Genomic DNA, 27,816 nt, shown 5'->3' with positions numbered 1-27,816 from the left:
ACCACACCAAGTATAAGATCAATAAATACGACACAAATTGTGCTTTCTTTAGTTAGTCCTTGCAAATATTTGAAGCTTGACTGTAAGTTATTGCTGGAGTCAGGGAACAACAATAGTTACAGTCACTGAGGTGAAGCAATTGCTGGAGATCAAATGCAGTCAGATATGTACCTTGTTTTCTTTTGTGAAGAATGGGAGGTCAGAGAAGGGACAGAGAAAAGGAAAATGCTCCGAAATGTGGTTAAAAGAACCGCAGTGAATTAAAGATGGTGACTTGTAACAAGGCCTCAAGTGTACTGGAGGATAATTGGTGCCCGGTTAACTGAATACTAGAAAAAGTACAGCACTAATTTAAATTTTATACTGTTTATTGAGAAAAATGTACATTTATTAATTGCTTCAATAGTTCTGCAGAGATTTAAACAATTAGTGGATGCACAAAGTGTCTACCTGCTGGGTAACAAAACTAGAATCAAAGTAAACTTCATTTAACCATGTAAAATTTGTGAACTGTACTTAAACATTTGGAGTTTATGTGGACCAGAATGTCAATCATATATACTTTCAACATCAGCACTTCAGAGCTAAGCTAATCTCGGATATCATAACAAAGACACACCATTGCTTTTTTTATTGCACAATTTTTTCTTTAAAGATTGTTGCAATGTAAACAGAGGAGCTTTTGAAAATGAAAAAAAAGTACATGGGATCTATCTGGCTTGAGAGACATACTTTTTAAACAGAATTGCTACAACTACTGATTGATGCAATTAAAATACACAAAAAAAATCTAGACCATGGTAATTAATGCTGGAACTAAAATAATTAACATATTTATGAAACACTGCAGTCAATGAAAGGACTATTAGGTCTTCACGCATGGTGTAAAGGTTATTATAATGCTCTGATAATATAATGTAAATGTTTACTGCACAAGCTTATCTGGAAAGAAATGTCCTTATCCTGATGCCTCAAAAGTTTATCTGCAGTGCAATTACCCTCACCTAGAAAGTTTTAATTTTACATATTCAAACTAGATTGCATTTAATTTCAAATGACTGGAGCACAGTGCAGGACTTCTTCTCTAGATGGCAGTCTTTAACTTTTTTCCCAATCGTCGTGTAGCGATGACATTAGTATAATCTTTTTGATTCCAAGTAATGATCAGATGTTCGAATAGAAGCTCCATCAAATGAATTTCAAAAGTTATCATTGTTAAGTCAATATATATCGATGTTGAAATGCCTTTATTGCCTTTGCAGAAGATGACATCTGGCTCAATGGAAAAATAAAGGTTAATAATGAATAATACTGAGAAATATACATACTTTGTTGACAGAACATCGACGACATGTCAATCACTCACCGATCCATTTAGCACCAACACCTATTTACTCTATGGGAGTCCCTGATTTATGAACATCCAACTTACAAACGACCGCAACTCACGAATGTGAACCCATATAGGTACGTAATTTTAAAGACCTGACATACGAAGACCTTGTGTACTTACAAACAGCTGCTTTATATTATCCTGCACTGTGTTCCAACTTGCGTACTTAGCATCTTGTGGACTGACTCCAGAGAACGGAACCTGTACACAGCCTGGCGACTGCTTGTACAAACCTGACTTGAACTCTGTGTAAACTTGTTGGGTTTGAATGTTAAAATGTCACCTGCATACGTGTAAGCATTCAGTATATTCATGGGAACAAACTGCTTTGTCAAACAGGGAGAATCAGATCAATAATAACTAGTTGAAAAGTGAGTAGAGTTGTGAAACTTCCAGGGTGGCCCTGGCATCTCAAGGAGTTAAAGACTAATCCCCAGGACAACCCTGGAGTAAAATCAAAGCAACATTTAAAATGGCAAATACTTTAAAAACTTTGGCTTGCTAATAAAAGGCATTAAAAGAAGAAAAGGGAAGTTTGATTAATAATCAAGAGCTATCCTATCAGGCAAAGAAGAGCAGTTGCTTTTTGGTTGGTTTGGTCAGGTATATATAAAATTTAGAGTTTAGGCTTATCTTTATTGTCACAGGAACTCACATGAATGCAGTGAAAAGTTCATAAGGTGGCACTTATAGCACCATTTTAGGTGCCAGAGTACCTAGATACATATTCCTAAATGCAAATTTTTAAGGGAAAAAAATAGAAAAATAAAGAAATAAGAAGCCCAGCAATGCATTAGAAAAATAGGAGAAATAAGAACAGGCATTATTATAGAAATGCTGGGGAATTAACAAGACAGAGTGTGAGCCAGGGGAGTCAGTTAATGCCATTTAAATGAATAGAAACAATTAGGTTTTGCAATGCTACGTACAGCAGTTTGAAATGGGATGAAATCTTGTGAAAACTGACATGGACAGAAAATAATAGGTAGTACAATTAATCTTTATCTCCCTGAATTCTTTGCAGCTTTGAGCTGAGAATGGATTCCGAAACATCTTTTTGCATTAATGTGATAATTACTGCATTCTCAGAGTTTCTGTTCAGCACCACCTGCTCATTTGAAATAGCTAAGAAACATCCTCTCATTATTAACAGCCTACCTGCTTAGTGTCCAGTAAGCAGGCTATGTTAAGACTGACCCCATTGGATAATTAACACTAATGACAAATTGTCAACAGGAGTCCATTGAGGCATCTATTTGCAAACCAATTATTGTATTGCTAACAAAAGTCATTAATCTAATTTCCTCATCTTTATCAGAATGCTTTACAGATTAACTTTTAAAAGTTAATCCCTTTAAAGTAAATAGTCATTCACTAATCTGTAGGATTTATGAAAAAGTGGATGCATACTGTAAGCATTGCTGGAGTTCAAGATTGTGAGTAAGGGCCTAGATGGGTTGACCAGTCACAGTGGACAACACACCCAATTTGCAGTCTTCTCTAATTGTTAAAATGAACAACAGGAAAGTTAGGGAGCCCAAAATTAGTTTTACATCCATCTGCTTTGTCAGTGAGTGAAGTGCTGCACCCTAAAAAAACCTCTCTCGATGCAATGTGCTGCGGCTGGGTGCTTTCTTCAATCATATGTAACATAATTGATTGATCCCGGCTGACTGACAATTTCAAGTAGACGAATGCTGGAGATATTGAATGCTACATGCATATGTCATGCATCATGAGACAGTAATATAGAAATGTAGAATGTTGGCCTGCAAAATTCTTTCTACCAGTAATTTAGTTCGAACATTAAATCAATCAACTTTTCCACTAAAACAAAAAGTGGAGAGAGAAAATAAAACTTTTATGCTAGTACCCTAAGGTTTAATATCAGGTCATCCATAGGTCTCACATCTGTCTTAATTATGTATAATGCTGAAATGATATTGCAAGTCTAATGTGATTCTCCACGGTCAAAATTTCCTTTAAGGTGCACTATCTGGGATACAGTCATTTTTGATCAAAAGCAGTGCATGTTCCTTCAATATTTTGAAGCAGAATTTAGTTAATATTGGAAGCTAATAACAAACTTGGATGAATCGCTTAAATGGCAGTTTTCACTGGAGATTCACTATTGCCTCCTCTGAACTGATCAAATTTTATTTCTCGAGTAACATTGTGACTTTCCCACCACTGCCTGTGGAGGCTTACATCTGAACTTAAAATGCAGAACCCTGTCTGGTTCCAGTCATTGTTCCTGACAGCAACAACCTGTCACTCTTGTTAACAATAATTTATCTTAATTGGTTCATGGTATATGGTACAGATCGAGTTGTGTAGCACAAAGCTGGAGCAAAGGGCCAAAGAACTAATCTGTGTCAAGCAAGATGTAAGTATTGTGCAATTTGCAATGCAGCATTCACTCTGTAAAATGCCATGACCCAAGAGAGCACATAATCCCCTTTGTGTTATTTTTCTACATGGATTTAATGTAAACATTTTAACCAAAAAATAATTCTTTCATTGATGGAATGCTAAGTGAAATCGATTGAAAACAGCAGAAGTGCTAATGTACCATAGTAACATGATGATTAAAATGCCTTTACCATCAGAATCAGTATCAGAATTTGCTGTTTTGTAAATTCAATAAAAAATGTTCTTGGATCCACTGTTAAAACTCCATTATGTTTGCAGTTGAGTATGTAGGAATTTAATTATGTGTGTAAGTGGGCATATATGTGAAGATGGGCTTGTGTATACATTGCTACACGTGTCATAATGGATAATTTTTGCATAACAGAATTTGAATGTATTGTATATATGTCCAAGAATGAGTGGCTTTATATTTTTAAAGATCCATGTCAGAGTCAAATGCTCCTTAAAGGCAACCAGACAATACATTTGTTAAAATTCACTCAGGTAAGTGATTAGGAAGACTCTGTCAGAATACATCTTCCTTGTTTTTAGCCATCTATTGACTGCCTGAAACCTATTGGTTGACAGCCACAACCATGGACATGGTATTACTGCCACACAGAAACATCATCACATTGTGAGGGAACTTAAGAGAATGTGTACATGTTCATGTGAGCTAGAATATTTGTTCCATAGCAGAAAGTTACAACAGTATTTCAAACGAATAGAACTCAGTATGCAATTGACATTAACTGAGCATTCTTATAATGATTCTGACAGGGAAACTATAAAGCCTCTGTTCAAATATGGGGCCTTGGGAATGTGACGGCATTCAGTTCTGGTTTAGGCAACATTTTTTGCACCATTGCAAAGAAAGTTAATTTTGAGCGCGTATTTGTAATCAGCCTGATCAGATGTGCTATGATGCACCCTTGGAGCAGGTGGAACTAGAATCCTGGTCTCCTGGGACACCATTACTGCACTGCAAAAACCTAATCCCTGACGTAAAGATTAAGAGTGTCATGGTAGTACAGAGACTAGGATCAGGGTAGGCCATATTTACGCTTCCTCCCCAAACCCCTTGATGCCTTTAAAATCTAAAAGTGTATCCATCTCCATCTCTTTCTTGAAAATTTTCAGTGACTTGGACTCCGCAACTTTCTGTGGTACAGAATTCCACAGATTCACTCACCGCTGAGTGAAGAAATCTTCCTTCATCATAGTCCTAAACAATAAACCCAGTATCCTGAGATTGTGTACTCAGGTTCTAGACTCCCCAACCAAGAAAAACATCCTCCCTGCATCCAGGTTTCCCAGCCCTTTTGGAAAAATATATATTTCAATTGTATTCCTTCTCTCCTCCTCAACTCCAGTGAATACAGGCACAGTTAAACCAACCTACTGTGCAAAAGCAGTCCTGCCATCCCCAGTATGAGCCTAGTGAACCTCTGTTTCACTCTCTCTGTGGCAGGTATATCCTTTTTTCGGTAGGGAGGCCAAAACTGCACATGATACTCCAGGTGTGGTCGCACCAAGGCCCTGTATAGCTGCAATAAGACATCCCAACTTCTGAATTCAAATCCTCTTGCAATGAAGGTCAATAAGCTATTTGCCTTCCAAATTATGTGCTGCATTTGCCTGTCCGCTTTCATTGACTGGTGCACAAAAGCATCTAGTTCCCTCACATCATTACTTCTCAATATGTCACCATTTAAATAATATTCTTCCCTTCTGTTTTTCACAGCAAGATGTGTAATTTCGCATTTAGCCATACGAGATGTTTGAGACTATTGACTGAACTAGCCAGGGATTGCCAGGTCTTCCACAAGGTTAACTCCTATACTTCATTTTCTCGGCCACCTTAGCGGATTCCTCGTGATGTACCAGTAGCAGCAGCAGGGCCATTACAAATTGTGCTAAGTCGCTGATGCATGGCTGACTACATTGGTCATTTTTCAGCTGGACCTAAAGTGGTGGAGGTTGGCAATGGGAATGCTGAAAGGTGTAGGGAGAACAAAATGGAAAGTGAATTTCCCTTCAGAGCCTACATGAACACGGTGCAACTTTCTGCTTCCTGGGTGCTTCAGTCACTTTAATGAGATGTCTCCAAATATTAATATTTCCGAGTAACTAATGAACCTTGTACCAATCTAATTGTGGCCTCCCAGTCAGCTTTGTGCTGGTGTGACCTGAATATCTGAGTTATGTCTTCTTGGCTTTCCGCACTGAGAAAAATGGGGTCATGTGCCTGGCATGCTTTTTCTCATCAAACATTGTCGACCCAAGTTTCTGCAGCACAGTTATTGTCACTGATTAAATTTGACTAAAGCTCAATGAAGTTATATTGAATTTTAAAAAACAGACAAATTTAAATGCAAGTCTAAATCATTATCTTTAACAATCACCATCACACTCATTCAGCTCTCAAGATAAATACTGTCTCTTTAATCAGTTTGGTAGCGATTGGCTCATGATGCACCTATCTCTATGTTTGTGTACTGAAGAACTAATTCAAATTTAATCATGAAAAGCCCAACTGCTACAGCTTGCAATGCCATTCAGTTCCAGTTTGCATAGGAAAGCCAATTTCTATTGATCTGAACGAGGGACGAATATGTAATGTGAAATTGTTTATCTGCTGTATGGGCTGTGCACAAACAGTATCGAGGTAGTTGGTAATCCAGGGGAAAATATACTAGTCCAAACTGCAGCTGTGTAATCATAGGCTTCTGAACAGAGGAGGACATGCAGTACAATAAGTGCGATCCATTCAGCACTCGGTTTCCATCGCTAGCTGGATGTCATATCGTTATACCTGGTTATTATGTGAATGTTAGAATATTACTACAACAGGAAGTAGTTGTCTTTGCTTCAAATCAAAGAGCTTTCAGTACTTTAAGGAATTAAATCAAAGTAGACATATGTGGGTAAACAAATATTGACTTAAATCACAAAAGGAAGGACTATAGACTACATGGCCAGTGCTTATTTATTCATTTTGTTGCAGTGTATAAACAGAATGTGTGCTGAGCAATCAGAGGACTGATAATATATTGTCAGAATATAAATGAAGTTGGCATGAAACACTTAGAGGCCATGGCCTCTCCCAAACTTAAGCTCTCCAGGAGCAGCAACTGATGATAGCCAGTGTTACAAGACAACACCCATACACCAAATAAATTGTTTAGAGACTTTAACTCTTTCCGAGTTGAAGAACATCAAATAATCTTTTCTCAAGCATTACCTGAGAATATTAATTGATGCCACTCTTAATGGGTAATGTTATGATTGTGCACAGTCAGTGATGAGTTTTTTTTATAAAATTTGTAAATATGTGGCAAACTATTTTCCACCAGTATAGGTTAATGGTCAAAGAACTTGCACAGCTTGCCCCTGAAAATATAAGGCATAATCCCAGCTGGCTGGTTTCACCATTGGAAGTGTAATGATGAAATAGCTGTACTATAGACAACATTGATTTGAACAGTGTCATAAAAATATCGATTTTTTAAAATGGATATAACAAGCACTCAAGGAATACAGGGTATACAAACTCAAAGCTTAATATTACTTAATCATTACTAAATATATTGTCTTTTTGTTTCATCCCCATGAGAGAAAGAACATGGACTTCAATAATAGGACTATACAGTAATTCAGAATGATCAACATCTTTTATTCTGCTACTGTTGCTCTGATTACTAAGATTGGGTATAATATAAACTATGACAAAGATTCTATGCTAAAATATTATCTGAAATAAAGAAATAAAATGGAGGCTCCTCAGTTGGCCTGAGTTGGTCTTAAAAAAATCACAAGTCTTGAAAACAACTCTTAACCAGTACTATCTACTGGTAGAGGTGATAAATATCACAAGGTACCCAGAGTGATCATTTGGCAAAATACCACAGTGACGTTGTGTAATTTGTTATCATCACAGTACAAGAACATAGAACATTACAGCACAGTACAGGCCCTTCGGTCCTCGATGTTGTGCCGACCTGTCATACCGATCTGAAGCCTATCTAACCTATACTATTCCATGTACGTCCATATGCTTATCCAATGACGACTTAAATGTACCTAAAGTTGGCAAATCTACTACCATTGCAGGCAAAGCGTTCCATTCCCTTACTACTCTCTGAGTAAAGAAACTACCTCTGACATCTGTCCTATATCTTTCACCCCTCAATTTAAAGCTATGCCCCCTCGTGCTCGCCGTCACCATTCTAGGAAAAAGGCTCTCCCTATCCACCCTATCTAACCCTCTGATTATTTTATATGTTTCAATTAAGTCACCTCTCAACCTTCTTCTCTCTAACGAAAACAACCTCAAGTCCCCCAGCCTTTCCTCGTAAGACCTTCCCTCCATACCAGGCAACATCCTAGTAAATCTCCTCTGCACCCTTTCCAAAGCTTCCACATCCTTCTTATAATGTGGTGACCAGAACTGTACGCAATACTCCAAGTGTGGCCGCACCAGAGTTTTGTACAGCTTCAGCATAACCTCTTGGTTCCGGAACTCGATCCCTCTATTAATAAAAGCTAAAAGACTGGTGTGCCTTCTTAACAGCCTTGTCAACCTGGATGGTAATTTGCAAGGATCTGTGTACATGGACACTGAAATGGCACTCGGTAAAATTAAAACAGGAACAAATTCAACAGAGAAATTGTCATTAGTCTTCCCCATTTGTTGTCAGACAGCTGCTGCAAGGGAGGTGTTATGTTGGAGGAAATACAATGTCAAGGGGATCCATCCAGCTATTTTAGTTTGCCAACAGGCAAGGATTGTGCATTATGGATAAACTATAACAAGTGAAGGTTGGATTTCGGTTGGAATGCACTCAAAATGTTTCTGAAGCCCACATCAGCTAATGTTAAACAGGCCTGGATGCCTGCCTAAATTGTCTGTCAAAACAATGTCAAACATACACACCACTGAATACATATAATGCCAGCTTCAATATACCTGGATTTCAATTAAGCGCTAAATGCAGTATACGACAATATACTGTATAGCAAGCATCTGCTTCATAGTGAATATTTCCCAAATTCACTTTCTGAGTGAAAGATATGTTTTCCAGTGTTTACTCTGAAGTAATGCAAATCCTTTTTCTGTGGTGGACATGACCGGTGTCTAATGTATGATGCTGCAGTTATAGTGATTCAACAGTCGTCCTTTATTGTGTATATCTAAATGGTGAGTGTCTGTGGCTTAACTGTGAGCTTAAGAACATGTGCTGCAGTGAATGCATCCCTGCCTTTGACCCAGAAGGGTTATGTTTGAATTCCACTGTGGGAGTGAAGGGCCACAGAATGTGGGTTCATAATGTGGCCAAACAAGTTGCCGATCAACTTGCAAACATCTTCCCAACGTAACTGTGGCAGGTGGTGAGAGTCTCCTGGTCAGCCAAAATTGTGCGATATCGGTGAATGCAAATGTATCCCCATATTAAAAGACTCTCAGTTGAAACTCTTGCCATGGCTGTGTTCCATAGCAAAGTGCTGTTCTTGCCTGGGGGTCTGTTGCAGGTGAGTGTGCAACATAGCTTGACCTGACCCTGACACACTTAGGTAATTCACTCTGAGGCATCTAGCATTCCTACTAATAAGCTGCACAGATCACCCACATGACACCAACTAGGAATTAATTCTACATCTTCTAGGATAACATTGCTCAGTATGGACATTGCACCACCAATAAGCCAGCAGTAAGTCACATATTCAAACTTGGAAAAGAAATTCAGATAAAATACCGCAAAAAGAAATACTGTAAGCAATTGCTTATAGAGAAGGGAAATGGATTAACACCTAATGTGAGGAATGTCAAGGCAGGCTGCAAGGCACACCTGAAGAGGCTTATTCAGAATTTAAACTAATTTGTTCCTCAGATCTCATTACTATAAAGCTGGCAAGCTGCATGTCCTAATAACTTAGCTGGCTTGTCAGGTCCAGAGCATGACTGGCCACCTTGGGAGCTGGAAGCTGGCCATCAGGTAACTTTTGTAGAGGTGGAGAGTGGGGGTGGAATGAAGCATTGTGTGGAATGAAGTGCGGTGTGGTTGGATACTAACAGGACAGTGGGGAAACAGGAGATAGCACAGTATTATTAATATAATTGCTGTTGTTTTGGAGCTAAGAGAGACTTGCTTCTTCCACAAGAAACAAGTTAAGTAATTTTTACGTATCTCCAACGGCAACTTTCATAGAATCTTGTCAAAATTGTTGGTTATATAGGACATTAGAGAGCTTGAAAATCTAGTTGATATAACTTATGATTTGGATCCTTAAACAGAGACCATCAATAACAGTTCCAATTGCTCTTCAGCTGCCAAAAATGATGCCTGCAACTTCTGAATTTCTTCTGTGATAACATGGGTGTCAATGTGTTTCAAGCCCAGTGCATGCATGTTGTAATAAAAGTGAACTCTGTAACTTTTACCTCACAGCTGAGAAATGGAAAAATCAAAGTCTAAATTTGAGCCCTAGTATTCTCAAAATTATTTGTTGAATTTTCTTTGATTCACCTTTGGAACATTCTTGATTGTATCACAGGGTCCGCTACTGATTTTACACTGTGGCTTCATGTCGCAATGGAATCAAGTGGAAGTTTTTTTCATTAAGAGTATTATAGATTGTAAACTATAAACAATTGAAACCAAACTTCTTTTGAAGAAAACCGAGGGAGATTAGAAATTATTTAAAGCAATTTCAGCTGATTCAGAATATTAATACTCACTTTAGAAATAGCTGAAAATAGCTTGTTACATGTCTCTAGCAATTTCCGCTTTTACTACAGCTTTTCAATATTTACAGCTGTCTCCTGTTATTTTTAAAAGAAAGAAATGTCCAGAGACTCTTCACCAAGCTGTGTCAATCCACAAAACAGTTTTCCTCAGTATAAAATTAGCCTGTAGCTCCTGTAGAGAGAAGGAGAAAGAAATATGATTAACACTAGGTAATTTGTATTGCAGCAGAAGACTTCTATCAGTAGGGGAATGGGCGAAAGGTTAATTAGATATTGATAAGATTCTGGTCAAAAGCTGCACAGTTCATATTTTTGTATAACATAGAAACAAACAAAGGAACAAGAGTCAGCCATTCAGCCCATCAAGCCTGTTCAACTGTTCAGTTGGATTATTTACCTAAATGCTACTTTCCTAGGCAAACTCCATATTCCTTTGTTTCATTAGTATCCAGAAATCTATCAATTTTAATGATTGAACTTCCACAGCCCTCTAGAGTAGTCCATTTCAAAGATTCCCCATCCTCTGAGTGAAGAAATTTCTTCTCATCTCAGTCTTAAGTAGTTTACTCCTTATTTGGCAGTTACATCCCAAGTTCTGGACTCAGCAGGCATGGGAAACAACGTATCAACATCCACCCTGTCACACTCTGTGAGCATTTTCAAAGTTGCAATGAGATCATCCTCCATTCTTCAAACTCGAGAGAGTTCAGACCCAGTTTCCGCAATCTCTTCTCAAAAGACAACTCTGCCATGCCAGGGATTAATCTGGAGGACAACTGCACTCCCTCTATGAAAGGTTTATCCTTCCTTCGATAAGGAGACCAAAGCTGTTCATAATACTCCAGGTGCAATCTCACCCAGGCTCCATACAATTGCAGCAAGACATCATTACATTTGTTCTCAAACCTTCTTACGATGAAGGTCAACATACCAATTGCCTTCTTTATTGATAGTTGAATTGAATGCTTGGACTAAATGACTCATGTGCAAGGACGCTGACCCTTTCCAACTGCTCACTGTTTAAGAAATATTCTGTCCTCTGCTTTCTCTACTGAAGTGGATAACTTTGCACTTATTCACATAATATTCCATCTGCCACCTTCTTGACCATTCACTTAGCCTGTACAAGTCTACTTGAAATATCTCAAAATATTAAAAACCAGTAGTAAAAACTGAAAACACTGGAAATTTTTTGAACTAGGTAAAAAGGATTTTGAATTCACATTAAAATGCCTTATTATTGTTGACCAAATGAATGACATGTCTAAAAGCCAGGTCAATGACCTTTGCACAAGAGGAGAATTCTGATAGGTGGGAGCATTTAATTGGATCACTCCTTGAAGTAATGTAAATGCCTGGCTACTCTTTTGGCAGCTGATAACACAGAAAAGGGTTTATCTAATACAAAATGATTTGTTTATCCTTATGTTCATGGTTTAGCTATGTGCTGAGGATCCTTTTGCAACTCCTGTGAAGATTGTGCAAACATTTACTGAAGAAATCCTCCATTTAGCTGTGGTGGCTAGGTTTGTCCTACAGACTCAGAAAGAATACAGCCAACATTTGGCCTAATTTATAGTTAAATGAGAAGCTCATGGCTGCAATTTTGAGCAATTCCTCTATGTTTTGAATGGAGATCGAGTCAACAAAGATTGGAATGTTTTTTGACAATCTTCTTAATAAGTAATTCACTTTAATTAATCGATAGTAATTTTGAATTCTGACTCAAATTTGTATGAATTAAGTCTTTAAAAAAATTGTCATTAATTTCTGGAACAAACAGAATAGTAAAGAGTAGAAATGAAAGTAAATCATGGCTCTTAGTATATGAATAATAATAGTCGCCATAATTCATTCACATCCATAAATTAACCATCCTTTTACTCTTGTGGAGGTATTTCCTCAACCAACTTCTGTTCACCACATATTTGCCGTTTAAATATATGTCAGCCTATTCATAACACATTGTTATTTTTATACGCATTGACTCATTGATGTCATGCCCGCAATGTAAATTCTCCAAGTACGGACTTAAAACATATTGCGAGATTTTGCTACTATTCTACATTTAATTTCACGATGTTTTGTTCCACTGAATTTGTCTTTTAAGTTGTTGGCTCTCTAATTTCATGGAAATTTACCTGCAATCGAGGAGATGTTTATTCATATACTTAAAACCAAGTTTTCCTCGGTGTATTCTGTATCTCATTTATCTACAGAGCACATATTTGACATTACTGTGAAAAATTAAAAAGATATTTCCACAGTACAATGTGAAAGAATAAGTGGTACTATAGGGAATCATTATAATTCGGCAGACAACCAGAACAATCAGAGGCACAATGTAGTTAACCACATACATTGCATATTTCATTGTGGCCACTAGGAAGTGAACTCTGTAGATCTTAGACTATGGGGCACAATACATTCCCAGAATCTGTATGCAGAATATGGAGTGGATGTTTTTTTGCTCAGTTGGGAAGATGGCAAATGGTGGTTTAGAATAGGGCCAACACCATGGCTTGATACCTCTTCAAGGTGAGGTTGATTTGGGACATACACCTTTGTCCTACTCCTTATCCTTAAGATAAGCTTTGAGTCAAGAACCCACCTTTGGAAAGCACATAAAAGAAAAATATCTATGAATTAACTATATACATTATAAACTTATAGTAAAACCAAAATAAGAATGAATTACATGGTGGAAATCTGACTGAGGAATTCAAAAGGTGTCTTTTGCTTTTAAAATGTTTTGTATTGTTGGATGATTTTTTTTGAGTTGTACCAAGTAACTCAGTCAATGAGCCAATACTGCTTAATAATGCTGATTTCAATTCCTATGCAAGGTGACATTGTTCCTGTAGCCAACTTATTCAACATGTCACATTGTGACAATATGTCATCACTGAGCCACGATCAGCAATAACAAGGGCACTATGAGGGAGGAGGTGATTGTTTCTTCTCTAACCTCAGTGACAATTCGAATTCTCTGTTCCATTGCCATCTGCGAATAAAGCAAAATTATGCAGGGAATATCATGTTCCTCTCGAAAGCAAATAGCAAAGGAAATTCCCAGCATCTATATCAAAGGAGTAACAGGGAAGTTTATGTGATACATGATTTGTAGAATATAATTCCTGATGAAATGTTTCATGCAAAGAGCATTGTACTCTTGAGAATTATTACTTTTATGTGTGGGCTGTTTCCAGGACTGCTGTAATCTCCTCACCTTGGAACAAACCCACTCCTTCTTAACTCTTGTCCTCAGTTTTTTCCAATTTTCTAACATAGTTCTTCATTCAGTCTTGTAAATAAAGCGAAAGGTTATCCCCACCAGCTCCCAGTCTGAAATTGGAAGTCTTTTTCTTTCACTTTTTTCATGGGCATCTCTGGCTGCTGATGTGCTATGTCTGATGAGAATATAGATGCAATTTGAGCACATGGAGTGTTGGAAAGAGATGATTTTACTCCTGTATTTCATTTAAATACCATCATTTCACTTCTTGCACTTCAGCACATGCCAGTTGATGAACAATGTTAGACCTGCATAATTGAAAATGCTGCTTGAGCTCAAAGTATCAATAACACAATTCAACTGGTCCTAGTGTCTCCACTTATGAGATTTTCTCATCAGTGATAAGTGACTGTCCCTTTTTATGGTGGCACCGGGGAAGGAACAAGGATGATGTTGGCTTTGAGTTTATATGTCAAAATCAACAGTTCATTGTCTGAGGTAGGTCTGGTGATCTGTACATGACCAGGGAGGTCTGCTGTATCCTCTAGTATTGTTGACAATTTGCAAGCTTACATAGCTTGCTAATAAAACATGAAAAGGTAGACTTGCCATTGAGATTCTTTCCTGCCTTGAGATTACCCTGACTGGCCTGGTACCAGGAAGTACTGTGGGCTGGTAGATTTCAGAATGTTTCTCGTTAAACATCAGCGCTGACTCTGTTCATAACTAGGGTTAAAGGCTGCCGTATGCTAAGGCATCTGGATTTGGGTAACTGCCTAAAGCAATGGTTCCCATACTTTCAGTAACATGACACACTTGAACAACTACACAAAAAATTCCACGGCACACCCATATTTTTTCGGCAGAACTAAGTGCTCATAAATATCATATTTCCCAGCATTTACTATGGTTACAATCTTACTGGAAAAGTTTGCAACAGAATGCATACAACAAGCTAAACAAGGATCAGTTGAATTAATGTTTCAAATCCACCAGAGGAAAAAAAAAATACACAATCACTTATTGCAAGCACAGAGTTTTAGGATTTGTACTTTTGGTTGTCGTTCAAGCTAAAACAGTATTTGTTTGACATTGATTTTCATTACTTTCATATAAAATTTCACACACACTTGGACAGGTTTCATGGCACACCAGGTAAAACCATTGCCCTAAAGGGAGAGAAATGTGCTTCACCTTAGAACCTAGCCTCATGGATTTATCAGTGATAATGGGAACTGCAGATGCTGGAGAATCCAAGATAATAAAATGTGAGGCTGGATGAACACAACAGGCCAGCAGCATCTCAGGAGCACAAAAGCTGACGTTTCCGGCCTAGAACCTTCATCAGAGAGGGGGATGGGGTGAGGGCTCTGGATTAAATAGGGAGAGAGGGGGAGGCGGACCCAAGATGGAGAGAAAAGAAGATAGGTGGAGAGGAGAGTATAGGTGGGGAGGTAGGGAGGGGATAGGTCAGTCCAGGGAAGACGGACAGGTCAAGGAGGTGGGAGAGGTTAGTAGGTAGGAGATGGAGGTGCGGCTTGGGGTGAGAGGAAGGGATGGGTGAGAGGAAGAACAGGTTGGGGAGGCAGAGACAGGTTGGACTGGTTTTGGGATGCAGTGGGTGGCGGGGAAGAGCTGGGCTGGTTGTGTGGTGCAGTGGGGGGAGGGGACGAACTGGGCTGGTTTTGGGATGTGGTGGGGGAAGGGGAGATTTTGAAGCTGGTGAAGTCTACATTGATACCATTGGGCTGCAGGGTTCCCAAGCGGAATATGAGTTGCTGTCATCAAAGTGGACTTCACCAGCTTCAAAATCTCCCCTTCCCCCACCGCATCCCAAAACCAGCCCAGTTCGTCCCCTCCCCCACTGCACCACACAACCAGCCCAGCTCTTCCCCGCCACCCAATGCATCCCAAAACCAGTCCAACCTGTCTCTGCCTCCCTAACCTGTTCTTCCTCTCACCCATCCCTTCCTCCCACCCCAAGCCGCATCTCCATCTCCTACCTACTAACCTCATCCCACCTCCTTGACCTGTCCGTCTTCCCTGGACTGACCTATCCCCTCCCTACCTCCCCACCTATACTCTCCTCTCCACCTATCTTCTTTTCTCTCCATCTTCGGTCTGCCTCCCCCTCTCTCCCTATTTATTCCAGAACCCTCACCCCATCCCCCTCTCTGATGAAGGGTCTAGGCCCGAAACGTCAGCTTTTGTGCTCCTGAGATGCTGCTTGGCCTGCTGTGTTCATCCAAACTCACATTTTATTATCATGGATTTATCAGCTTGGTTTGCAGTCGTTTATGCATGGTTGTGTGTTGCTTTGTGTGTGTGTTAATGTCTAGATATTCAGTCACTTAGGAATTTTCAACTCTTAACAAGGTCATCATAATAAATCTGGCTATTCCAAAGTAAAGAAAACCATTTTATCATCCATCCCTTATATCTGTCAAACACTTGGTTGCTCCAAAGAATATCCAGTTTCCTCTTGAATTAGCTCCTATCAATTCATACCTCAGTCTCCACAGGCATGTTATATTCTGTCACTAGTCTTTGTGTCAAGATGCTAAAATTAAACTGACTGTTCGCTTTCAACAATCTGAGTTTAAGTTTGCAACAGAGTTCATATTTAGGTCAAGCAGCTTATTTTTTGTTAGTTTATCCATATCCCTTCAAATTTGAAATGTCACTATATCCCACACTTTCTCTGCACTGAACTAATTTCCCTGAGCAAACCTCCCTGAGCATCTTACTTCTTTCTCATATCTATTGTGACTAATCCCTTATTCTTAACATAAGTGTTAATTAATTCAGGTGGAAAAGTTTTGCTTTTGGAATTTAATTTTGTTCACCTTTTTGAATGAAGCAGAAGACATTTACTGTTGTACCCAGATGATATACATTACTTTTCCTCCTTCCTTTCATCTTAGTATGAATTTGAGAATAACATCCTAACTTTTTTTAATCTTTCATGCGATGAGAGCATCATTGGCAAGGTCAGCATTTGTTGCTTATCCCAAATGGTGCTTGAGAAGTGGTTTTGTTGAGCCACCTTCCTGAATCACTGCAGTTGCTTAGGTGTATGTGACCCACAGAACTGCTGGGAAGGGAGTTGTTATGTAGACTTCATCTTCAACTTCCTTCTGTCTGTAAAAAATGATGGACATGGAAAAAGTGACTAGTGATAGAATGTTTACACAGAATGCACTTTTTCTGAAGGCTGAAGAGACCAGTCCATGAGAGACAGTTTCTATATATGAGGTATTTATCAGATCTCACAGTAGGATGATGTTTCCAGTGTTGGTGCCTTCCATGTTGTTGTATCCACTGATCTTCATGGCCAGGCCTTGCCGCCAGATCTTCCAGCTTGTGATGTGCCTTGCTGGAGCGCCACAGCACTGCCACCTCTTGTTGGCTAGCATCTCCCAAATGTGAAAGTTGATGCTTAGAGCTTTATGTCATGATTATAAACATCCTTGAAGGAGTGCTTTGAGTCTCCGGCTGGTCCTTTAACTCCAGCCATCTACTCATACGGAGCCACCTTGGGCATATACCTGTTCTCCATCATGCAAATGTGCTTGAGCCAGTAAAGCTGTCTGTTCGACAAGAGCTTGCATAATTAGCAGATTTACCTTTCGGAGGGCTGCCATATCCAGAATTTCAAACTTCTTTGAAATACTGAAGACTTCAGAGCTTCTTTTCTTCAGAGCTCTAGTTGGCCATCCTTCTTAGCCACACAAAAACACAGGTCCTATAAGCTGATAAGTCGGTTGTGAGAGTCAGTTTGATGTTCATTTCCAGGTAAGTTGCATAAATGAGCTAACAACTGTGGCTGCTGTCTCCTTTGTGTTGACTTTTGTATTCCGACTCAGGCTGTGTATCACTCGGGGTGCAGTTAACTAACTTCCAGTGGACTGTTGTTTGTGTCATCAGGAGATGAGGTGAGACATCCTGTTCCACACCATGGTTTTCTTGAAGCTATTGGTGAGGGCGAACAATCTACAGCCATAGAAGAGAAAATCCACAGGGTGGAATCTTATAAGGGCCTGAACAGTGTGAGCTCTGGCTGTGGAATCGCTTAAGCAGTACAGTGAGGAGCTTCTTGATGTCAGGAGTAACTTGTTGCATGTTTTTAATGAAATTCTGGATGATTTACCTTTTACAGGGGATTATTTCTTAAGAATGACCTTATAAAGTGCAAAATGTCATCTCATTAAGATGCAGCTTTCTGTTCTACCATCGACCACAAGCAAACAAGATGTCAACAATTCTTGGTGTTAAAGTCAGCCCAGTACCTGGTGACTCCAGCTTGCTGTTTGCTGTAAAGACCTCCATGTAAGATACTGGGCAACAGCACCTCAGGGAAGGCCCCATGGGCGCATGCCCAACATTTGTGAATAATGGCAACTGCCATGTGTCAGCTTCTAAGAAACTCACTGGTACATCTCTGATCCACTTAGTGTGTTACTGTGCTTCAATGCTACAGCTTAGGGCACAACAGCAACTATGATGGTAATGTTGCAGCAAGGACTCTTTGTGTTCAGCGATAAGCACCCTGCCAATACAGTGGACCAGGCTGTATCTCTGAGCCATTCACTTGCCGTCACTTTGAGTCAGAGCGTTGCCTTGCCTTTTTGCACTGTGCCTTTCAGCCAGAGATACTAGCCTCACTATACTACTACACTACCTTGCCATTTATCACAGGGCAATAGGTGATAGCAGAAAGCTTGGTATTTTGACAAGTTGATACTTTGTACTATACCTTGAAGGGTTTCCCAATGCCAAATTCTCAACCATTATCCCAGTGGAAGGCACCGTACCTAACAGTGATGAAATGAAATCAGTGGTACACTGGATGGTTAAAAGATGGGAATCTCCAGTCCTCATACACTTCAAATATAAAATCAATATCGTCAAAATAAACAAATACTTTATTATCAGGTTCTAGAATATATCACACCAAGTATCTTTTCCTGTACAACTACAATGTGAGGTATCTTATCTTGTAACATAACCGCAATATTCAAGTACACAGAAATAATGTCATGTTTCAATCCAAAGTAAAGGCAATGAATTGTGCATTTACTCTCAATTAGCAGAATACAGATTTCAGACAACTGCCAGAAAACCTTCTCCTAGATGTCAAACACAAGTGACAGGACACAAATGGCCTGTCAGCCTGCCTTTACTTAGCAAATTCTCTGTTTTAACAGGGAAGAACTGACCTATTCAACACTTGTTTACACGGGAGAAAATTGTTTGCACTTGTAAAAACAAATTAAAGTGGTAAATAGAACATGCATAAACACTCAGTGGATCATTTCACCAAGTGCACAGTTTGTTGCCTCAAAGGGGATATAATATTTGAAAGATTCCTGGATGTGTAGGTGAAAAAACTTCTCACCTAACACAAAAGTGTAATGATTTCAGGTTCTTTTAAGGTGTCGATAAGCTTGCAAGTTTTGATTCCCAGTCTGTGTTGTGCTAATTGACTCAGGATACTACAGATTACCTCAGCACCTCTCGCTTAGAAAAGGAGAAAATCACTCAGGAATTCTACATGCAATTGTTGTCTAGTAGGCCTTTATGGGAGTTGTAGGCTTCTCAACATTGTGTAAAGGCTGGATTAGATTTGTCTTTTAAAACTCTACAACTTGAAAGCTAATAGCCATTACGTTCTGTTAAATAGAGTAATAGTTCTGTCGGGGTTAATGTTGAAGCTGCATTAAGATTCACACAATCTGAGGTCTTTGGGTTGAGATGAAGCAGTCCAGCACAAGATTCCATTGGAGACAGATATGTTAGCTCTCGTTCCTGATGGTCTTTGTATTTCTTCCTACCTAGACAAAGTAACTTGTACCTAACTGCATCATGTAATAAATTACATACAGTCTGAGAGCTGTAGAGTCATACAGCACAGAAACAGACTCTTTGGGGTGACTCCTCCATACCAACCAGATACCCTAAACTAATCTAGTCCCATTTGCTTGCATTTGGCCCATATCTTTCTAAACCCCCTCCTATTCATATACACAACCAGATGCCTTTTAAATATTTTAATTGTAGCCACCTCCACCACTTCCTTTGGCGGCTCATTCCATACATGCACCATCCTCTGTGTGACAAATTTTCGCCTCAGGTCCCATTTACAACTTTCCTTTCTCATCTTAAACATATGCCCTCTAGTTTTGGGCTCCCGACCCTAGGAAAAAAATTATTGGCCATTCCCCCTATCTATGGCCGACATGAATTATAAATCTCTATAAGGTCACCGCTCCCCCTCGGACACTCCAGGGGAGAAAGCCCCAGCCGACTCAGCCTCTGTCTAGAGCTCAAAACCTCCAGTCCTGGCAACATCCTTGGAAATCTTTTCTGCAGCCTCTCTACATCTTCTCCTTAAGACCCAATAGTGATTTATCCTCTAAGATAACAAGGTGTGGAGCTAGATGAATACAGCAGGCCAACCAGCATTCTAGGAGCACAGAAACTGACATTTCAGGCCTAGACTCTTCATCAGAAATGGGGCGGGGTAAATGCTTTTGAAATAAATAGTGAGGGGGGGAGGCAGATTGAAGTTGGATAGAGGAGAAGATAGGTGGAGAGGAGACAGACAATTAAAGAGGCGGGGATGGAGCCAGTAAAGGTGAGAGAAGATTGGGAGGTAGGGAGGGGATAGGTCAGTCCAGGGAGGACGGACGGGTTAAGGGGGCAGGATGAGGTTAGCAGATAGGAAATGGGGGTGGGGCTTGAGGTGGGAGGAGGGGACAGGTGAGAGGAAGAACAGGTTAGGGAGGCGGGGATGGGTTTGGCTGGTTTTGGGATGCAGTGGGGTGAGGGGAGGTTTTGAAGCTTGTGAAATCCACATTGATACCATTTGGCTGCAGGGTTCCGAAGCGGAATATGAAATGCTGTTCCTGCAACCTTCCGGTGGCGTCATTATGGCACTGCAGGAGGCCCAGGATGGACATGTTGTCTGAGGAATGGGAGGGGGCGTTGAAATGGTTTGCGACTGGGAGGTGCAGCTGTTTATTGCGAACGGAACGTAGGTGTTCTGCAAAGCGGACCCCAAGCCTCCGCTTGGTTTCCTCGATATGGAGGAGGTCACAAAGGGAACAGTGGATGCAGTATACCACACATTAGCAGATATGCAGGTGAACCTCTGCTTGATGTGGAAAGTCTTCTTGGGGCCTGGGAAGGGGGTGAAGGGGGAGGTGTGGAGGCAGGTGTAGCACTTTCTGTAGTTGCAAGGAAAAGTGCTGGGTGTGGTGGGGCTGGAGGGGAGTGTGGACAAGGGAGTCACCGAGAGATTTGTTCCACCGGAAGGCAGACAAGGTTGGGGAGGGAAAATTGTCTTTAGTGGTGGGATCGGATTGCAGATGGTGGAAGTGTCGGAGGATGATGCGTTGTATCCAGAGGTTGGTGGGATGGTACGTGAGGATGAGGGGGATTCTGTTTTGGTTGTTATTACGGCAAGGGGGTGTGAGGGATGAATTGTGGGAAATGCGGTTGACATGGTCAACCACTGAGGGGGAGCAGTTACGGTCCTTGAAAAACACGGACATCTGAAATATGCAGGAGTGGAATGTCTCATCCTGGGAGCAGATGCGGCGGAGGTGAAGGAATTGGGAATAGGGGATCGCATTTTTGCAGGAAGGTGGGTGGGAGGAGGTGCATTCTAGGTGGCTGTGGGAGTTGAAATGGATATTAGTTTCTAAGTGGTTGCCCGAGATGGAGACAGAGAGGTCCAAGAAGGTGAGGGAGGTGTTAGAGATAGTCCAGGTTGGAACTTAAGGTTGGGGTGGGAGGTGTTGGTGAAGTGGATGAACTGTTCAAGCCTCTTGTGGGAGCACAAGGTGGCACCAATACAGTCATCAATGTAACGGAGGAAGAGGCGGGGGATAGGGCCTGTGTAGGTGTGGAAGAGGGACTGTTCCACGTAACCTACAAAGAGGCAGGCATAGCTTTGGCCCATGCGGGTACTCATGGCCACCCCCTTTGTCTGTAGGAAGTGGGAGGAATTGAAAAAGAAGTTGTTGAGGGTGAGGACGAGTTCAGCTAAGTGGATGAGGGTGTCAGTGGAGGGGGACTGCTCAGGCCTGCAGGACAGGAAGAAGCAGAGGGCCTTTAGGCCATCTGCATGAGGAATACAGGTGTATAGGGACTGGATATCAATGGTAAAAATGAGGTGTTGGGGACTAGGGAATTGGAAGTTCCGGAGGAGGTGAAGGGCGTGGGTGGTGTCACGGACGTAGGTGGGGAGTTCCTGGACCAAAGGGGAGAAAATGGAGTCCAGATAGGTGGAGATGAGTTCGGTGGGGCAGGAACAGGCTGAGACAATGGGTCGACCAGGCCAGGCAGGTTTGTGGATTTTGGGAAGGAGAAAGAAGATTACTCCTCTGCTATTTAGATAGGTTCTTAGACATGAATTAATCAAAGTATTGTGGAGGGCAGCGATGGTGTCGTGAGATTTTCTTCGGACAATTAATCCAGTGAGCCAGGTCATGCTCTGAGGATACGGGGTTAAATCCCAGCCGCGCAGGTGGTGAAGTTTGAATTTTAATGTAAAAATTGGAAAGGACGATTGGTATACTCTACCTCAAGCTGCAGCATATGACAGCTGCTTACTGGTTAAAGATATTAATGGAGAGCTGATGTAGGACAGTCCAACACAAACCTGTGCCTTCAAGAACGTAGATGGAAAAAAAATGTTGCGGCATTTCTTTTGATTAGACCTTGACTCAGAAAGTGCAGAAGGACAGCTTGGGTTCACCCCTTTTCTGATTATTTAGAACAGCTTAGTCTGATATATTAAGAGCTCAGTCCCTGGAAAGGATCCGGAGATTGTGAGTCAGATGGCTCTAACTAGAAGGGGTTAGTTTGAAAATGAAAAGCAGAACTACTGGAAGCAGATGTAGTAATGTTAAACACAGGCAATAGGTCTACATGTTGCCATGGCAATGTCTCCTTGTTCTCTTTGGATTAGGAGGCCTGGGTTCAACTCTTACCTACCCTGGAGCAGTGTAATGACTTCTCTGAGCAGGTTGGTTAGGAAATAGCTTAAACACAATGAGTACCACAGCCAAGTCAGCGCTGATCATCATTGCGATAACTTACCGTGGGCTGTGATTCTTTAATGCAAGTGCCATAACATCTACTTTATATCAGCAACAATCAGCTATTTTCAAATGGGACCAAAATGGAGCCAAATTGAGGAGGTGAGTTCAAGGTTCAGTTAAGGTGGGGATTCAAGCTCATGCTCCCTTGATGTGAAACTTTCTTCAATAACACGTTACTGTTCTGTTATACCACTACAACAGCTGCAAAATCGCTTGCCAAAACTCACAAACAAATGTTTGTGTACAAGATGATGAGAGGCATAGATAGAGTGGATAGTCAGAGACTTTGTCCCAGGGCGGGAATGACTATTGCGAGGAGATCAAATTTTAAGGTGATTGGACGAAGGTATAGAGGAGATGTCAGAGGTCAGTTCTTCACACAGAGAGTGGTGGGCGTGTGGAACACGCTGCCGGCAGTGGAACTGGAATCAGATACTTTAGAGACTTTTAAGCAACTCTTCAATAGGCACGTGGAGGATTGTAAAATATAGGGCGTGCAGGGTAGATTGATCTTAGTAGGGATAATAGGTTGGCATAACATTGTGGGCCGAAGGGCCTGCAATTGTGCTGTACTGTTCTATGTTCTAAGTTCTAAATAATCACAACTTAGACAGAACAGAAGGCCAATTTCTCACCTTGAACTAAACTGGCCATAAACTAAACTAGCCATACAAATACTGTGCCCACAACAGCAGGTCAGAGGCTAGGAATTCTGCACTGAGTAACTCATCTCCTGAATCCCCAAACCCTGTCCAGCATCAACAAGACACAAGTTAAGAGTGTCATGAAACACTCTCCATTTTCCTGCTGCTCCAACAATACTCAAGAACCTATCCAGGACAAAACAGCCATTTTTTTGGCATTATATTCATAGGAAACGATCTGTTCCCCCACCACCAACACAGCATAACAACAACATGTACCATCGACAAGATGCACTGCCGAAATTCATCAAGCATTCCTAGATAGTACTTTCCAAACCTACAGCCACTAACATTTAGAACAGCAGGCTTGTAGATACATCACCACTCTGCCTGAACACAATAATTTTCAAGTTCCCCTCTAAGCCAATCACAATCCTGACTTGAAATGTATCACATTCTTTTACTATCACTGGGTCAAAATCCTAGAATTCCTTGCATTACCGCATTGTGGATCTACCCTGTGCCAATTGATTGGCAGCAGCCCCAAGAAGGCAGCTCACCACCACCTTCTCAACAGCATCTAGGGATGGGCAGCAAATGCTGAACCAGTCAGCAACTCTTACATCCCATGAATCGATTTTAAAAACCTGGTTCATCATCCCATGAGAAACCTACTGAGCCTCATCATGGGGTAACCCAAGCAATTTTCTGACTCACTACGTGTTAGAAAGGATTCTGAGGGATAGAATTTATGACCATCTGGAAGAGCATGGCTTGATTAAATGCAGTCAGCATGGGTTTGTGAGGGGCAGGTCATGCCTCACAAACCTTATCGAGTTCTTTGAGGATGTGACTAGAAAAGTTGATGAGGGTCGAGCTGTGGATGTGGTGCATATGGACTTCAGCAAGGCATTTGATAAGGTTCCCCATGGTAGGCTCATTCAGAAGGTCAGAAGGAATGGGATACAGGGGAACTTAGCTGCCTGGATACAGAATTGGCTGGCCAACAGAAGACAGCGAGTGGTAGTAGAAGGAAAATATTCTGCCTGAAAGTCAGTGGTGAGTGGTGTTCCACAGGGCTCTGTAATTGGGCCTCTACTGTTTGTAATTTTTATTAATGACTTGGAATACTGCATCCAGTTCTGGTCACCCTATTATAGGAAAGATGTGGATGCTTTGGAGAGGGTTCAGAGGAGGTTTACCAGGATGCTGCCTGGACTGGAGGGCTTATCTTATGAAGACAGGTTGACTGAGCTCGGACTCTTTTCATTGGAGAAAAGGAGGAGGAGAGGGGACCTAATTGAGGTATACAAGATAATGAGAGGCAGAGATAGAGTTGATAGCCAGAGACTTTCCCAGGGCAGAAAAGGCTAACACGAGGGGTCATAGTTTTAAGCTGGTTGGAGGAGAGTATAGAGGGGATGTCAGAGGCGGGTTCTTTACACAGAGAGTTGTGAGAGAATGGAATGCGTTGCCAGCAGCAGTTGTGGAAGCAAGGTCACTGGGGACATTTAAGAGACTGCTGGACATGCATATGGTCACAGAAATTTGAGGGTGCATACATGAGGATCAATGGTCGGCACAACATCGTGGGCTGAAGGGCCTGTTCTGTGCTGTACTTTTCTATGTTCTATGTTCTACTACCTGTGATGATGTGCTAATGTTGCCTTAACATTCCCTGGCTTTTGCACTAAATTACTCTTACTGGCAAAGAGTATCCCTCCACAGAATTTCCCAGATATTTGTGGCTCCACCCCCACCAACCCCCCACCCCCCACTGTGATATAGATATGACCAAACCTTTCAAAGAGTCAAATATAAGAAAAGAAAGGAAACTGATGTCTAATACATTTCAAGCATTCCTAACTGCTCTGCGAGGGATGTAAGTTGCATTTCTAATGTTTAATGTGGGGAAGTTATTTCTGTAACAACTGAAAGCAAGATCCTGATCTTAATATCATGCAATGGGTGAATTTTAGTGGGTTAAAATTGAGCCAGCAAAGCCCAGACTCTCAAAAACCAAAATTACAAGCCACTCTTGGCTAGATTTTCAATTTACTGTGCAGGTATAGATCTACTTGTTTAGGGTGACCATTCATGATAGAAATTGACTAATGTTCAATGCCATTGATTTAGTTTTGAAATCCTGCATGCTTTAGTGCTGTTCTTTTGTGTCACTTCAAACTTGGCAGTGTTTATAGTGAAATACTGATCACTTTTCTACAATAATGACTTTAGAAACATGAGCTAAAATTCTGCCATGGCAAATTAGGGGAAGCAATAACCTAGTGGTATTGTCACTTGACTGTTAATCTGGAGATCCAAGTAATGTTCCAGGGACCTGGGTTTTAATCCCACCTGGCAGCTGGTGAAATTTGAATTCAATAATTATCCAGAATTAAGCACCTAATGATGACCATGAATCCATTGCTGGTTGAAGGAATAACCCATCTGGTTCACTAATGTCCTTTAGGGAGGGAAACTACTATCCTTACCTTGTCTGGTTTACATGTGACTTGAGACCCACAGCAATGTGGTTGACTCATAACTGCCCTCTGGGCAATTGGGGTGGGCAATAAATGCTGCCTGGCCAGCAATGCCCTCATCCTGTGAATGAATTTAAAAAAATTGAGAAATTGTTTTCAGTTCATTTTCTTTTCACGAAACTAGAGGTACAAAGCTTGTATTAGTAAAAGTGACCAGGAAGCTGAAGATTAAATAAAATCAAATAATTGTCTTTAAGTAAGGAAACATACCATCCTTGTCCAGAAAGGATAAGTGTCTTTAGTACCACAGTAATTCGATTCTGAAGTGACCTCATAAGCTACTCAGGCGTATTAAACCAATTTGAGTTCTCAAGGAGAAGGACCAACCAATAAATAGCAACTTTGTTCACAATTCCTGGAACATGTCAAGAAATATTTACATTCTTGCTAGTAATCTGAGGCATTCATTCTGGGCTCAAGCCTCTTTACTGCTCATTTAGCTCTACACTTTAATTATTGCAATATGCACTGGACAGGGAAACTAAACTGGAAGAGTTAACATTACTGATTTGGAATGACCATTTATTTATACTCTAAACATAATATGCACGGCTGCAGTTTTATGAAGAAACCCCAATGCCATTTTAAAGTAATTGTTATTTAATAAGCTTACCTTTGATTTCATTTCATACATAGGTGCTGTTAAAGTAGACGGCCAGTTTTCTGATGGCATTGGACAATCATGTTTAATGAAGTCTCTCTTCCTAACATGTTCAAGGTTGAACCTAAAGTCACCTACACATGCACAATGATGTTGCTGCATTTGCCCTAATCTGGCTGCTGGTATAAGTTTATGGTGGAGTTCTGTGCTCCAAATCAAGCTGGAGTGTATCTGTTTGCTATTGGTTTAAGCGCAGTGTTTTGCTTTATTAATTCATGGAGTACTGGCATGGCTGGGTGAACCAGGCACTTATTGGCCATGCTCTGGTGCCCTTGAGAAGGTGGTGGTGAGCTGCTTTCTTGAAATGCTGCATTTCATTTGATTTGGTTAATACAATGCCTTTAGAGATGGAATTCCAGATTGTTGACCCAGTGACACTGAAGAAATGGCAATTCAGTTCCAGGCTCACATTGATAATAAAATGTGAGGCTGGATGAACACAGCAGGCCAAGCAGCATCCCAGGAGCACAAAAGCTGACGTTTCGGGTCTAGACCCTTCTTATCTTGGAATTCTCCAGCATCTGCAGTTCCCATTATCTCTCTCCCAGGCTCACATTGCACTGTTTTGCTATGATTGCTGCCCAGTTCTATTAAATGTGCACCTGACTTGGAAATTTCTCTGTTTGCCTCTAATCGTAGAATTTTACAGTTACAGAAGTTACCATTATATCTGTACTGGCTCCTAAAAGTGTCACCCAGCTAAGGTAAGGGAAGGTTTCTACAGAGCTACTCACTAGATAGAGACAATTGGTGGTGGTTTAACCTGAGAGTTAACCTACTTTAGGCAAGGGGACAGGTTAAGAAGGAGAGCTCTTTGTGGTAAGCTCAGCTAGTCACCCAGCCAATACTGCCAACCATCCCCACCCCCCCACCTTATGATTTCTGTGCTACTTTAAGGCGACAAATAGGTCATCAATACGTGCTGTCTTCTTTGTCATCTTCCACTTTCTGGCACATCCTATGTTAAACTGTTTTACTGGTTCCTCTGTTGCAGTAGGAAAGGTCAGAGAAAACTGGAATAAAATTACACGTGCACATGGGGTGCTGAATCTGGCAAGGCCATTGGC

General features: G+C 40.8%; 1 long non-coding RNA gene across 1 annotated transcript in view; it reads right to left on the bottom strand.

Annotated features, from left to right (window-relative positions):
- Positions 1-390: 390 nt before the first annotated feature.
- LOC125458645 (uncharacterized) overlaps positions 391-27,816 on the bottom strand; it is a 44,259-nt gene continuing 16,833 nt past the window's right edge. The window contains exons 2-3 of the long non-coding RNA XR_007248877.2: positions 10,545-10,725; positions 391-1,272 (exon numbers count right to left, since the gene is read on the bottom strand). This is a non-coding gene — a long non-coding RNA (uncharacterized LOC125458645). The remainder of the gene's footprint in view (positions 1,273-10,544; positions 10,726-27,816) is intronic.

Source organism: Stegostoma tigrinum, chromosome 1 (genome assembly GCF_030684315.1).
Source record: "Stegostoma tigrinum isolate sSteTig4 chromosome 1, sSteTig4.hap1, whole genome shotgun sequence".
Taxonomy (NCBI): Eukaryota; Metazoa; Chordata; class Chondrichthyes; order Orectolobiformes; family Stegostomatidae; genus Stegostoma; species Stegostoma tigrinum.
Note: the sequence above shows the minus strand (reverse complement) of the source record. Positions and strands in the feature narration are given on the sequence as shown.